The sequence below is a fragment of the Dendropsophus ebraccatus genome, chromosome 6 (genome assembly GCF_027789765.1).
Source record: "Dendropsophus ebraccatus isolate aDenEbr1 chromosome 6, aDenEbr1.pat, whole genome shotgun sequence".
Lineage (NCBI taxonomy): Eukaryota > Metazoa > Chordata > Amphibia > Anura > Hylidae > Dendropsophus > Dendropsophus ebraccatus.
The window spans coordinates 128,519,534-128,533,055 of record NC_091459.1 but is presented as its reverse complement, the minus strand read 5'-3'; the positions used below and the strand labels follow the sequence as shown (position 1 = coordinate 128,533,055).

At 43.5% G+C, this 13,522-nt stretch overlaps 1 protein-coding gene across 1 annotated transcript in view; it reads left to right on the top strand.

Annotated features, from left to right (window-relative positions):
• Positions 1-13,522, top strand: part of LOC138796053 (cysteine-rich venom protein-like) — a 427,653-nt gene that overhangs the window by 289,297 nt on the left and 124,834 nt on the right. The gene's annotated exons all lie outside the window — the stretch shown is intronic.

Here is a 13,522-nt window from a genome sequence, read left to right as displayed (position 1 = left end):
TCTTACCTTCAACAACTCAAGTAGTAACCCGCAGCGTTAAAACCTGAGCTCTCCATGTCATGGGTTTATATATATGTTCTTGCGTGCCTTTTTTTTTTTTTTTTGTTTATTACATGTCACATTTTACAACAGGATCCCGGTAATGATGAGATATTTTGCTCCACACTATATTAAATTCTTCTAATTGATGTTAGTGTTGGCTCCTAGCCCTGACAGTAGACGCCAATGGTGTAACACAGTGTGCAAATGATGATAGTGAAGACAGTTTAATACAGTAATCCAGTGTTCTCGTCTAATGGGATTGTGCCACGTGTGATATTCTTCCCTACTGGATATAGACACAATGGGCCTCATTTACTAACAACGCCTTAATTTTTAAGGGGTACTCCAGCGAAAATCTTTTTCATACAAATCAACTGGTGTCAGAAAGTTATATAGATTTGTAATTTACTTCTATTTAAAAATCTCATGTTTTCCCATACTTATCAGCTGCTTTATGTCCTGCAGAAAATAGTGTATTCTTTTCAGTCTGACACAGTGCTCTCTGCTGACATCTCTGGCCGAGACAGAAACTGTCCAGAGCGAGAGAGTTTTTTTTATGGGAATTTGCTACTGTTCTGGACAGTTCCTGTCTTGTCAGTTCCTGAGTTGTCAGCAGAGAGCACTGTGTTAGACTGGAAAGAAAACATCACTTCCTGTAGGTCATACAGCAGCTGATAGCCATTAGTTGCTTGGAGGTGACCTCTAAGCAACTAATGGCCTATCTTACATGTTACTCTTCTTGAGACCACCATGATGGAAAATGATCAACAATTGTGTACATGGCAGGATTGCAAGGAGAAAGCTGCTGCTCTCCAAAAAGAACATTGTTTGCAGTTTGGTTGTAACGCTACTGGGTTCTGGGGTACTCAACACCCCAGAGCAACCTTTAAGTTCCAGTCAGCATGCTCCTGTTCGCCCCTCTACTGTGTTCTGTGCTGGTCCTGGGACTAATTTTTGTGTCTCCCGGTTTTCTTTTTCCTCCTTCTCCTGCAGTGACACCTCTGGCCACTAGGGTGCGCATGTAGCCAAATGCCCTGGATATATAGGGCCAGCGTGTCACCACCTGCTGCTGCCATCTGCCAATCCAGTGCCCCTTGCACCTATTTAAATTTATATCTCTACCCTCCACATTTTTCTTGCCTGAGCATTGTTGGATTCTTGTGTTCCAAGCGAACGTGCCTGCTGTTTCTGCTTTAGTCCTGTGTATACCCATGCCTGTTCTTCAGATTATGCTTATTGCCTGACCCCTGTCTGTACTGTCTGCCTCTCCTGTTGCTGATTCATATAGTTTGACCTGCCTCTGAAGCCACCTGCCATGACCTTTTGCCTGTCTGAATATGATATCCATCTCATCCCTGGTACTGTACTGACTCTCCTGTTGATGATTTAGGTTGCTGACAACATAAATTTGGCCAGTCCTCAGCTGTACCATCTCTGTCTGGTTCTTGGGATCAGCTGCTGCTCACACCGGGACCACACTGGTGGAGTGACGTGGTGTTCTCTAGCCACAAAATTCCAGTTTCTGCATCTTAGAGTGGGATAAAGGGTGAATGCATAGAGGGCTCTTAGAATCCACTCCCAAGTGTGGCCCAAAGTAAAACTGGAGTAGCACAGTGGGTCCACATGTGTGAAGTGACCCGGTGTCCTCTAGCTGCAGAAGTCCAGTTTCTGCCTCCTAGAGTGGTGAAGGGTGAAGACCCAGAGGACACTTAGACGCCACTCCCTGGTGTGGCCCAAGCCAAACTGGTTGGGCAGCACAGTGGGTCCACACTCGCTGTCTGTTACATTGGTTAAGATCACCTGAAGAAGCTATTGGAACAATAGTTTTGTGGACGGATAAGACCAAAATAGAAATTTTTGGTTTATTATGTTTTGGGTGAAGTTCTTCCACCAGAGTGGGCCATCTCAACTTCTAGACCACAGAGCAGCTGCCATGGTGGTTACAGCTATAACAATGGCCTTGATCATACTGTACCTTAAATAAAAATTCTTTCTAAAGATGATTTTTTTTTTTTGTAAAGTACCTTAGTATGCAGTGTAAATCTGTAGGAGCTGACTGCCACATTACAGTATGAATTCCTAGGCTTAACCCTACCGGGATTTAAAGGCTTTTTGAGGACAGTAAGTTAATATATTAGACAAACATTTACTTTATCAGCCATTGCCCTTTCCATTTAGATGCTTCCATTCTACAGGAATTAAACTGGATTAAGCATCTCACATAGACTCTCACAGTGACAGCCTTATACATAGGGCATGGTATGGACAAGTCAATTTCTTGATGTCATAGTCCAGAAGAAGATCCTATACAAACTAAGGTCCAGGTAAGACACAGTAAGTCCGATCTGCCTTAGTCAGTCAGTTCTTTTAAAGTTCTGGTTTAGCTCTGTCTCTATAGGTTAAACATCTGTAACATCTGAGTTGGTCTTCTAGATATTTTTGCATATGTCACCCTGAAAATGTGTCAGAAACTTCATCCTGGATCTTGGCATCACAACTGTGTCTGTGACTCCGACAGAGGCCCAAGGTGTCCCAAGTTTCTTCAGATCTACCGCAACCTATGAAAAGAACTCGACTGCAAAAAAGATGATGGCGTACTGTAGGTTGTGCTCTTTTTTTTATCATGCATTCACTTTTTTCTTAAGAGGTATGTACATCTTCTCAACCGAGTTTGGTCATTTTGAAAATTAGGCAGCTGCATCATTTACCTCTCTTTGTGCCCGCGGTGAGACTGGCTTCAAAACCCCGGCCAGGGGACATTTTCCCACAAGGTCGGATAACGACACGACTTGATGGATGACTTTCCCGGCTAATGGACAGGCCCATCAGCCAATGGACGCTGAGCGGCCAGTCCATTAGCCAGGTCATGACATGTACACCTCGAAAATCCTGAAGCCTGGTGGGGGTCCCAAGGCCAGTCCTGCCGCTCACCGTGGGCATGGAGAGAGGTAAGTGCATACTCATTATCAGATTCCCCCTGCCTCTGACGGATTTTCAAAACAGTCAAACTTCTCCTTAAAAGTGTCACTGTTAAGTTACAGAAACATCTCAAAAGTTTTGATCGGTCAGGGTCCAAGTGTTCAGACCCCCACCAATTGAAAGATATAGCCTGAGATCGAGAAGTGCTTAGGTGCACGCTTCTTTACTTTAGTTGCTTCACCCCATGCCATAGAGACCAGAGCAGGAGAATTATAGGGCTGAGCACGGTTTCTCCTCGCTGTTTTGTGCTAGAATAATACAAGCTCCAGAGACGTTCTTCGGGGCCTGTTACCAGTTAGCAGGGAGAAACACTCAGCAGGGCCCTTCGCACCATGGGTTCTAATGGTTGGTGGAAGTCTTAGCACCCAGACTCCTATTGATAAAAACACTTGACACGTCTCTATTACATGTAATGTAAAGTCCAACAGCATCCAACATAAAGTAGAAGAATCTTTAAGTCTTTATTCCATATCCAGGTACATGCAACATTTTTAACCAGTTAGGTTTTAATCAAGCATTTTAAATGTACTTGGATATGGAAACAATGGTGTAAAGTGAAACTGGCTCAGTTGCCCCTAGCAACCAATCAGATTCCACCTTTCATTCCTCACAGACTCTTTGGAAAATGAAAGGTGGAATCTGATTGGTTGCTAGGGGCAACTGAGCCAGTTTCACTTTACACCATGTTTGATAAATCTTCCCCCTATATGTCTATTTGCCTTCACTGGAATTGCTGGCATTCTAGCATACATCCCTCCATCCACCCGGCTCATTGATGTCTCTATCACATGTCAAAAATGTTCGAAAATGACAGCAATACTTTAACTTCTCATATGTAAAATGTAAAACAGGCACTGTTAGTCCTGGGGTAGAGGATTAGAGCCCCTATTTATGTAGCCAAATACTATAGCTGCCATTTTACCATATTGTTTGTTCCATTGTTTTTCTCCATCACAGCTGCAGAACAATGGAAATAATGGCGTGCTGGATCCCACGCATTCTATTTACATCACTGTTCCCACTAGGATAGACCACTGGTATCCAGTCGGGGAGTAAACTCAAGAAAGATGGCTAAACAATGCATAAAAAGTAAAAAAAAAAAAATACAATCAGAATTACATTAGGCAAAGAAGTTTCTGGTGGTGACGTAAAAAAAATGACCATCCTTACTCTCGACTGCAGATGAGCTTTCAACCTAGTCAGGGAAAGATCTTGGAGCAGGGAGAGAGAGGCTTTAGTAGTGTTTTGGTTAGGCAGGATTACTACAGAACCCAAAAGTCCTTTTCAGGCCTAAGATCCAGCAAAAAAGTCATCTCTGAAACCAAAGCCCTTCTCAGTGCTAAGAAATAGATGATATAACATCAGCATCAGCAGCTATATTCATTCCAGTACCCTGTGTGTACAAGTGACTTATAGTGTCCCTGTTTAACATCACTAAGGGCACGTTATACGTATTGTTCCAGTAGCCCACTAAGGGCACCTGATATATACTGTTTTAGTAACCCAGTAAAAGGCACGTGATACATATTGTCCCAGTAGCCCAGAAAAAGGCACGTCATACATACTGTTCCAGTAACGTTCGTACAGCATTACACGTGATACGCGCGAATAACATTACGTTCTACGGACGCACATTGGAATCATGTATGTAACAATGCGGAAGAAATCCGAACGAAATGTGTGAACATTGCCCTAAATGTTCGTAAAGTGTTCGCAAATATTTTTCCTTCGCAACTGCGGAGAGTGGCATTATACTGCGAATTTGGGGTGTTGGGTGCACCCAGGCATGCTCCCCCTGATGTCCCAGTGTCATTCCTGAGGTGTTGGCATCGTTTAGGGAGGTTTTATGAGGGACTTGGTGACCTCCAAGTGGTCGAATTTTGATTTCCAAGTGCCAAGATTTTTTTTTTCCCACAGACTATAATGGGATCGAATACTCGTTCGAATAGTCGAATATCGGTGCCTATTGTATTCGAATTCTCGAAAGTTGAATATTTCACTACTCGCTCATCTCTAGTAAGTACATGAATAATCTTTGTAGTTTGGGTATTTTCTGTGCCTTTAAGTCTTGTAAGAAATCCTGGGAAACCCCTTTTTATCTCATCTATACTCACATGAAAAAATCGTGTTTTTATTGACTCCTTCCACCTCCCACACGCGGGGTTGACCCAGTTCTGTAACCTTAATCAGAGTCTGAGTACATTGCAGCATGGAAATAATTTATTGACTCTTTTAAATTAAAAAGTAAAAAAAAAAAAAAAAAAAAAAAAACTCAGATTTTTTTCTTTAATGTGCCAAAAGAGAACAAGGAGCATCCAGGAGATTTCATGCAGTTTCTGCACAATAGTTTACTTAAGGAGGTGTTCCCTGAGGGTAAACATTTGAGCTGGATGTCTACCAGATGAGGAAACATGTGATAACATTAGCAAAAACAATCGGAGGCCGGGGACGTCCATTCATCAAGAAGTGACAGATCAGATGGGTAATATCCTCACATAATGCTGAGAACCATGAGAGGAAGCAGAGATACCTGCAGCCACTGAAAGGCTAAAACCTGGATGACTGGCTGCTAATATTTGTGTTATTGTATAATATTATGTCTGTCTGTCTATCTATCTATCTATCTATCTATCATCTATCTATCTATCTATCTATCTATCTATCTATCTATCTATCTATCTCCTATCTATCTATCTATCTATCTATCTATCTATCTATCTATCTATCTCCTATCTATCTATCTCCTATCTATCTATCTATCTATCTATCTATCTATCTATCTATCTCCTATCTATCTATCTATCTATCTATCTATCTATCTATCTATCTATCTATCATCTCCTATCTATCTATCTATCTATCTATCTATCTCCTATCTATCTATCTATCTATCTATCTATCTATCTATCTATCTATCTCCTATCTATCTATCTATCTATCTATCTATCTATCTATCTATCATCTATCTCCTATCTATCTATCTATCTATCTATCTATCTATCTATCTATCTATCTCCTATCTATCTATCTATCTATCTATCTATCTATCTATCTATCTCCTATCTATCTATCTATCTATCTATCTATCTATCTATCTATCTATCTATCTATCTCCTATCTATCTATCTATCTATCTATCTATCTATCTCCTATCTATCTATCTCCTATCTATCTATCTATCTATCTATCTATCTATCTCCTATCTATCTATCTATCTATCTATCTATCTATCTATCATCTCCTATCTATCTATCTATCTATCTATCTATCTATCTATCTATCTATCTATCTATATATCTATCTATCTATCTATCTATCTATCTATTATCTATCTGTCTATCTATCTATCTATCTATCTATCATCTCCTATCTATCTATCTATCTATCTATCTATCTATCTATCTATCTATCTATCTATCTCCTATCTATCTATCTATCTATCTATCTATCTATCTATCTATCTATCTCCTATCTATCTATCTATCTATCTATCTATCTATCTATCTATCATCTATCTCCTATCTATCTATCTATCTATCTATCTATCTATCTATCTATCTATCTCCTATCTATCTATCTATCTATCTATCTATCTATCTATCTGACCTACAGTATATGGCATCCTATGCCACAGTGGGGGGGGGGGGGGGGGGGCCTGCCCCCTGAGACCTCCTGATGCGGCCCGCGGCACCCCTGTGACGTGCACAGCTCTGGTGGGGCAGGAGCCGGCATACACAGCATCTTCCTGTGCCGGCTGCCAGACACAGGAGGATGCTGGGAGTGCCGTCTCCTTCCCCACCAGAGTGGCGCATGTCTTCCTTCTCCTCCGCCTGCAGGAGAACATTGGCACAGGCTACAGGGGAGTGAAGAGGACCTGGGCAGCTGTGGGAGGAAAGGTGAGTGGGATGTTAATTTTTTTATTTGGGACAGGCACTGGGGGTTAACTAGGCTACCAGGGACATGACTGGGGGGGTTAATTAGGCTACAAGGGACATGACTGGGGGGGGGGGTTAACTAGGCCTACCAGAGGCATCACTGGGGGGGTTACTAGACTACAAGGGGCATCACTGGGGGTTAACTACAATAGCAGGGGCACTAGGGGAACAATACTTTGCCTTGCCCCGGGTGCTGCAACCCCAGGCTACTAACTGCCGCGCACAGTATGCGGCCCTCAAATAATTTTATTAATGCCCGACTGGCCCTCGCAGTAGCGGATTATAATAGGTCCTTTTCGGGTGGTAGCCCGGGGCCCATGACCACCCAAACAGACTTATACTTTCAGTGGTGTATTGTCTCCTGGCTACAGTTCTGCCATGGTTTGCAAAAATCGCTTTTTTATTACAGTTTTGCATAAATCAGGACATCATGACATTATCTATACTGTACTATGAACACCACACTTGTGCTGCCATAGTTACAGTGGGGTTGGGGGGCTCAAGCTTGGTAAACAGCCCGGGGCCTATGGTAAAGTTAATTCGCCCCTGGGCCCTCGACATGGAAAAGGTTCCCCACCCCTGCTATACCACATTCCCCCACAGATATTACAGCTGGGCCTGTGGATCCTGCACACTCATAAGTTGCTGAAGCTGCTTCAGCATGAATACTGGGTTGGTTATAAATCTAGTGATTGGGCAGCCAAGGATTTGTCACAATCTGGTGGGGACACTCCTCTGTGAGTGTTGGGTGCTTTATCCTGCAGCTGGAAATCATGAAAGACAACACAATGTCCTGTACATATCACCGATCTGTTAGTGGCCGCATATTACTACTGGAATTGCCTCTAGTGATGGCTCCCCACATCATCACACCAGCAGGGGGCAATGTGTCCTCCCCACATCATCACACCAGCAGAGGGCAATGTGTCCTCCCCACATCATCACACCAGCAGGGGGCAATGTGTCCTCCCCACATCATTACACCAGCAGAGGGCAATGTGTCCTCCCCACATCATCACACCAGCAGGGGGCAGTGTGTCCTCTCCACATCATCACACCAGCAGAAGAACAGTGTCCTCTCAATATCATCACACCAGCAGAAGCAGTGTGTTTTTTCCACATCATCACACCAGCAGGGGGCAATGTGTTCTCCCCACATCATCACACCAGCAGAGGGCAATGTGTCTTACCCACATCATCACACCAGCAGAAGCAGGGTGTTCTACCCACATCAGTAAACTTCACTAAGCAAACCAACGGCACCGGTAACTGAAATATTGTAAGCAGAAAAATAGTAATAATATGTGGGTCAATGATAAGGGCCAAATTGTGATGGCTGTATGGCTGGTTCAGAGTATCTCCTGGCAGGTCTTGTGTGTGTGTGTATGGGGGGGGGTTGGGGGGTTCCAGTATGCAGTGGTTACTACCTACCTTCCTATCACACATCACTTTCCACTAAGGCTGTGTTCACACATAGGTTTTTGTTGCATTTTTGATGCATTTTTGGTGCTTTTACAAAGATCTTCCTGTAGACAATGTAGACAAAATGGTGCTATTTTAACGCAATTGTGCAACTCGCTGCAAAATATTGGGAAGAATTGCAGCAAAAATATAAAAAAATGCCATGTGTGAACACAGCTTTAGATCTGGATCTGCTGCTAACATCTGGGTGCCAGAGACTACAGGACATCATAAGATGTCTTGTGGAGGCCAGGTCTCGATAGCTCGGAGTTATTCTTGTGACATGAGAAGGGCCCATACAATGCTATACATATAAACATTCCTTAAAAATATCCAGGTCAATGTGGCAGCACGTTTTCCTTGTCTCCAGCTGGCAATAACACTTTGTATAAATGACCACCCTACCTATACACATATGATATTTACGGTAATAGTTGTGGACATCTATCTAGCACAGCAATGAGTATATTTAAAGGGGTTGTCCAGCGGAAAAATTTTTCTTTCAAATCAACTGGTGTCAGAAAATTTCAAGTCTTTCCATACTTATTAGCTGCTGTATGTCATGCAGGAAGTGTTGTTTTATTTTCAGTCTGACACAGTGCTCTCTGCTGACATCTCTGGCCGAGACAGGAACTGTCCAGAGCAGGAGAGGTTTTCTAAGGGGATTTATAGAAAACCGAGACAAAGTTCCTGTCTCGACCAGAGATGTCAGCAGAAAGCATGGTGTCAGACTGAAAATAAAACAACATTTCCTGCAGGACATACAGTAGCTAATAAGTATGGGAATACTTGAGATTTTTTTTAATAGAAGTAAATCACAAATCTATATAACTTTCTCACACCAGTTGATTTGAAAGGAAAAGATTTTCACTGGACAACCCCTTTAAGGGGTACTCAAGAAAAAAAAAAAAAAAAAGTGTCCACACAGGTCCTGAAAGGAGAGAGGTGGCAGCAGAGAGCACTGTATCAGACTGGGAAGAATATACCACTTCCTACTGGACATACAGCAGCTGATAAGTACTGGAAGACTGGAGATTTTTTTTTTTATGTAAGTAATTTACAAATCTGTACAACTTTCTGACACTAGCTAGTTTAAAGTGACTGTACCACCAGACTCAGGCTGAAGCACTGGAGGCGGGCCGACCCACCTTTAGTGGGAGGAAACCCCCGTCCCTCTATGATAGAGTTCCATTGATTCTAATGGAGTCACATCATGTAGGGGCTGGGGTTTCTTCCCACTGGGGGTGGGTCGGCCCGCCTCCAGTGCTTCAGCCTGGGCCTGTTGGTACAGCCACTTTAAACACAATTTTACTCTGGAGTACCCCTTTAAGCTCTTTTTATAAAATATATGTTCCTTTTGACCTGAAAACCTTTATCCATTAGCTGACACTAACATGTAATTTCTTACTGTATAATCACCTCAGTGATCCTAAGACTACATCATGCAGTAATGACTCACTTAGGCTGCAAACACACACAGCTTTTTTTTTTCTTTTTTTTTTTTAAGGAAAACTGCCACTACAGTTTTTGTGCCAAAATCAGAAGTGGATCCAAGAGGAAAGAGAAGTACAAATCCTCTCCTTATATTGTCCATCCCATTGAATCCACCTCTGGCTTTGGCACAAGAAATGCAGCAGCAGTTCCCCCCCCCCCCAAAAAAAAAAAGTTGTGTGTGTTTAAAGCCTTAGGGTCCTATTCCACGGGCCGATGGAGGCCCGATCAATAATATAAACGAGCGATGATCTGCTAGATTAGCGTTCGTATACTGGGCCTATTTCACGGCCCCATAATCGTTTAGCGAGGGCTGCAGGGACATCGTTACCGATGTCCTTGCAGCCCTTGTTTAAACACCATACATTACCTACACATCTTGCAGGTCTTCTCCTGCGCTCCTTCTTCCTCCCGGTCCCGCGCACAGCAGCAGCTTCGGAGGGTTCTCTCTGTGCTGACAGGCCGCTCAGCCAATCACTGGCCGCGGCGGTCCTGGCCAGTGATTGGCTGAGCGGTCTGTCAGCTAAGACAGGCAGCACCGAAGCTGCTGCTGTGTGCGCAGGACTAGGAGGAAGAAGGAGCGCAGGAGAAGACCTGCAACATGTGTAGGTAATGTATGGTGCCTGTGAGATCATCGGTCACCCGCCGCGCACCGCTATTCCACGCAGCGATGCGCAGTCGGTGCTCGATGATTTTAGGTTTGAACCTAAATAAACGATCAACCGATGACACGATCATCGACTGATTTTTGTCTCTATTCCATGGAGCGATTATCGTCCGAGACTCGCTGCGGATCCCGGCCCTGTGTACTCAATGGCAGACAAACTGATGTACATCCTTGCTGCGAGTTTGTCCACAGCCTGCCCTGTTAACCCCCCGGCTGCCGGAGACTATACGTCACCTGATCCCGGCTCCGGCTTCCTCCGGCTTGCTTCGGGGCTCCCGACGTCTTCACGGCCTGCTCGGACGATCAGTGCGCTGCGGCGTGGCTGGGGGGATAACGGGGCAGGCTGCGGACAAACTCGCAGCAGGGATGTACATCCCTGCTGCGAGTTTGTCTGCCAATGAGTACACAGGGCCAGGATCTCGCTGCAGATACGGCAAGTGTGTTTGTTCCCTTTAACTAAATTAACTATGCTGAAACAGGATACAGTGTAAAAGATAGGAAAAAAATACAATGTGAATCCAGCCTTACTGTATATACCAACCAGCAGACTATAATCCTTCTACATCTCTAACCACAACCATTTCACAGACACCTTCTACACACATCACATCTGCTCAGCAAAAACATCAGCAAATGCTATAGCCCAAAAACCAACTCTTTTAATACAGATCATTTTAACATGTAAACAGCTGGAAAGACAGGCTGTGTGTATAATTTTATGGTATGACAATAGAATTTTACTGTGTGTAAATTACTAGATGTGTTATGATTGTATTTAATGGTGCTCAATAGTAAAAAAAAAAAGAAGAAAAACTGCCTGTCTATTGTCTGTTTTATTGCCCAAAATACTGCATGGAAACGTGGCCAAAGGATAATCAGATCAGCACTTCTAGTCACTGGTGATTCTGAAACATTATTGATGTATTATTACTTCTCTAAAACCTGATGGCGATAATCTCAGTAGAGCAGGATGGAAGGTGTACAAACTCTAAGGCCCCGTTCCCACTGAGTAAAGGTAGCGGAATTCCGCGACAGAATTGTCCGCCGCGGAATGCCGTTAGCCTCCCGCTCATAATGGGAGTCTATGGGAGGCGCGCGCTCCTGCTCTATACGTGCTGAAGAATGAATATGTTCCGCTACCTTTGCTCAGTGAGAACGGGGCCTAAGAAGTAGAAATATAGGTATAATGGGAAAGATTTATCAAACATGGTGTAGAGTGAAACTGGCTCAGTTGCCCCTAGCAACCAATCAGATTCCACCTTTCATTTTCCAAAGAGTCTGTGAGGAATGAAAGGTGGAATCTGATTGGTTGCTAGGGGCAACTGAGCCAGTTTCACTTTACACCATGGGGGAGATTTATCAAACATGGTGTAAAGTGAAACTGGCTCAGTTGCCCCTAGCAACCAATCAGATTCCACCTTTCAATCCTCACAGACTCTTTTGAAAATGAAAGGTGGAATCTGATTGGTTGCTAGGGGCAACTGAGCCAGTTTTACTTTACACCATGTTTGATAAATCTATCCCAATTAGTGCATATTAATAGATCACCCTCTAAGTAAAGCTAGTGTCACCATTTTACATCTCCTTATCATTTTGAGTCTCCAACCATTTCTGAAACAATATTTAAAAGTGTTTCTCCGGGACATAAAGAAGTCAGAAAAGTGCTACAAAATGTTTATATGTGCATCAATAAAGATATGCTAATACCTTTCATTCTTTGCATCTTGGCTATATAAATAAATGTCTCTGATTCTAAAGGCCATATTACTTCCTGCTTAGCAGAGAAAGGTTTGGACCTTAAATGGGTGCTCCCACCCTATGGAGCCTGTGGCCTTTGCTAAACTATCGATTTCCTTTTTTATTATTGAAAACATAATTGCCCCAACGTGTTTCCCCATGTATTTACAATGTTCTTCAGTGGACTATTAAAGATAAACAGCAGAGGACTTCAATACAATTTTTTTTTCTTACATGTTTACATCATAGGAAAAAAAAAGTTTGTCACCCTCTCTGTACTGGCAATGTGCAATATCTACAGAAACATCTGTCTATGGTAGGGTGACCTCTTCTTTTGAAGGTGGCTCTGCTTTGGCTAGTAAGAGTTAAGCTGTTTCTGGAAGAGAACTAGTTTGCATAAGTGGTGGTAACCCCCGGTGATGTGTCGGAGGATCAGGTAGATGGTAGTGTGTGACACCACTGGTGGTTGGCCGAGATACAGCCTGACCTTAAAATATTATCTCGTGACGCCAATGCCAGGGAGGCACACAGATGTGGAGGCACACCTGTTTTTATTTTAGAAGGCTGGGTGTACCCTTTTCCCCTGTAGACAGTATACTGCTACGGGGTCCCTTGGGTTAGTGTAGTCACGGATGGCCGGAGTGGTGCCACCCACAGAAAGGGGAAATGTCCCAAGGCTGCAGTGTATTCTGTGTCAGTGTGGGATGAAGAATCACAGAGTCATTTCATCATAAATATGCTTGGTTTTACTCGAAAGGTACTTGTCTCCAGCAAGACATACAGCTTTGAAAGTATTGACCTTTTAGTCTTCACCCGTCCTATGAGGGTGACACAAGGCCCCAGACCTTGTTACCTGGGATGAGCGGAATGCTGAGGGTTCCCTGCTGACAACCACGCTACAAGATAGAGTTCCTAGGCCTTAGCAACTTTGCTCTATCCGGATCAGTTCCTAGCTTACTGCTGTCTGTGGATACTGTCCTGCACTGTTACTCTCCTAGTCTGCGGCGTGGGTTGAGGTTGTCTCTGACTTGTCCTCTCTTGTAAGAGTTTAACACTGCATAGTGTTGTGTAGCGTGATCAGAGAAGAAACTGTTAGCTGTGTCTTGTCTTGCTTCCCACCCATACGGGGATCTGACTAAGACTGAACATGAGTAGGGGACCTGGCAGAGGGCCAAGGCCCAGAGAGGACCCCTGTAGAGTGCTGTCTAGC